The sequence below is a fragment of the Sinocyclocheilus rhinocerous genome, unplaced genomic scaffold (assembly GCF_001515625.1).
Source record: "Sinocyclocheilus rhinocerous isolate Xijiao unplaced genomic scaffold, SAMN03320098_v1.1 scaffold284, whole genome shotgun sequence".
Classification (NCBI taxonomy): domain Eukaryota; kingdom Metazoa; phylum Chordata; class Actinopteri; order Cypriniformes; family Cyprinidae; genus Sinocyclocheilus; species Sinocyclocheilus rhinocerous.
This window is the reverse complement of record NW_015628031.1, coordinates 36,941-39,673: the sequence shown is the minus strand read 5'-3', so window position 1 is coordinate 39,673 and position 2,733 is coordinate 36,941.

Genomic DNA, 2,733 nt, shown 5'->3' with positions numbered 1-2,733 from the left:
GAGATTAGCGGCAACCACGCTGGCGATGCTAACGGGCTATATGCTAATAGCGGACTCGGGAAGTCAAAATAGAACTAGTGATAACAAGGCGCTCTGATTGTTTTTGTTGTAGAATACGATAGGTGATATTTTCACACGTTATATAAAACTGATTTTAAGATTTAAAAAAATAGATGATAAAGAATTAACTTGACGGAGCTCAAACTCAAAACACACGGCAGCAACAAACAGGAAGTGACGTGGTTCTTGATATGTTGTCCTGGCTTCCATGGCTGTTTTCAAGAAAGTCGTCCTTGGGTGCTGAGTCTTGGAGCTGTTCTGATACGTCACAGTCCGTCTGCACTGGTGTCAAAAGTATTCACATTCATTACTCAGGTAGAAGTATAGATACTAGGGTTTAAAAAGACTTCTGTAGAAGTTGAAGTATCAACTCAAGCTTTTTACTCAAGTAAAAGTGTAAAAGTACTGGTTTCAAAACTACTTAAAGTATAAAAGTAAAAGTAATGTAAGGGAAAAAATGCCATTAAGGACAAAAGCTTAGGCCGTGCCACAGGGGCCTATTGTGCACTACCCCACCTCCTCAAAAAAACATTTTTCTAAAGGCCATAATGACTATAATGTTATATTAAAATGTTAATGTTGAAAAATGTGGGATGCACTAGGCTACCTGTTTCAGCCGCATATATGCCCATTGAAAATGAACGCATTTTAGTACAATGCAAATACATTAAAGAACCATATATGTGTACTACTGAGCATTAACATGTGTTTCATGGAGCGGAAGATATGATGACTAGTTGCCTATAAGTATTGTAATGGTGCAAAAAGTCAAACTTCAGAGGCATGTCATCAATAACCTTTATTGGAATGTAAATGTACATCCAAGCTTAGCTGCAGGAATCTGTGAGGGCAACGGACAAGAAAATTGGTGTACCCAGGGCAGGCTTAGTAACAATTACCCTTGTATGGTTGTCTATATACAATAAACATTAGTGCTGTCAAAATGAATGATTAATCCAAGTGATTAATCAAAAAATAAAAATAAAAAATAACTCATAATCCTGATACCTTCCTGGTATGTACTATGCTCAATTCTATAGCTAATGGCAACAATGTCACATTTACCTAGAAGATCGCGTTGTCAATCGCAAACGCTCATTTATTCAAACGTCTCTCTACCGAACTACCTACTGTAGCTTAATTTGCGGAGGACGAAGAGAAAGCACCCGTTTGATAAATGAGCCAGTAGTGGAGGAATAATAACTTTTAAGATATAATCTTTTTTAAGTAACGACCCCAACACTGGCTATGTCCTTGCTGGAGTGTGACGTGATTTGTGTCATGTGCAGGTGCGATGGATCGCGTACAAACCAATAGGGTGTCGGAATGGTATATGTTTATACTTCTCATCCAACCACAATCAAATTCACTCTATCCGGATGGCGCGATTTATCTGGATAGGTTTTTTTTTTTAACGATGACAAGCCGGAATGAAAACAAGCCGAAATGAAATAGGAGTAACGAGGGTATTTTTAAAATGTAAGGAGTAGAAAGTACAGATAATTGCGTGAAAATGTAAGGAGTAGAAGTAAAAAGTCGGCTGAAAAATAATTACTCCAGTAAAGTATAGATACTCAAAATTTCTACTTAAGTAAGGTAACGAAGTATTTGTACTTCGTTACTTGACACCTCTGTCCGTCTGTGATGAGCTCTGTGGGCAGGGCTCAGCCGAGATGTTTGCCATGAGCAGTGCTTGTTATGGCTGCGTGGTGTTATCAGTGTCCTTGTGGGATGTGTCAACCACATGACGACTCGGACCAGGTGTGTGTGTGCTATTCAGGCTGAGCAGACACACTCTGCTGAAGGATGACGGACAGAGAAGTAGATATTGTCCTTAAGCACTCTTGCACCAAGTTTATTTGGGTGGAGGCTTGTTGTGGCTGCGTGGTGTTATCAGTGTCCTTGTGGGATGTGTCAACCACATGACGACTCGGACCAGGTGTGTGTGTGCTATTCAGGCTGAGCAGACACACTCTGCTGAAGGATGACGGACAGAGAAGTAGATATTGTCCTTAAGCACTCTTGCACCGCTGAGGGGGTCCGTGACGACGGTCTGCTGAGTGTTCTGCCTGTTTTGGAAGTCCAGCAAGTAACTTTGTTTCAAGAACCACAATCCTTTGTAGAAGTTGGCGGCAACAAGTAGATTCAACAGGAGGCATTCTCTCTCTCGTCTGTTTGAATGTAGACAGCTGTGTTTTCCCTTCTCCGGAATGTAAGCTGCTGGCAGTGGGAGGCAAAATCCCATTTTTTGTAGTAGAATTCCAGTCCCAAAGAGTTTTTAGTTTTAGTGCTTGTGCCAAAAATGTGTTGTTTGAGCACTGTGCTGATCTGCTGAAGTAAAAATCTTAGAAAAATCAAAGAAAAGTACAGAAATAGGGAGCAAAGCGCAGAGCAGTAAGCAAGAACGTCCGAACGGTAGCGAAGCCGGAAACATTTTAGTAAAGATGACGGATCGTCTTTTTAAAGATGCCGTTTCACCCGTGCGTTTCTGGATGCGGCCGTTTCCTGGTGCCGGGTGATGGTCACGATCGCTGCCTCACGTGTTTGGGCATTAAACACGCTAAGGTGGCGTTCGCGGATGAGTCATGTTCCTATTGTGGGAAGATGACCATCTCAAAGCTGCGGGCCAGGCTCCGTTTCCTCCAGGGGGCGGAGCTCCATTGCCTCTGCCGC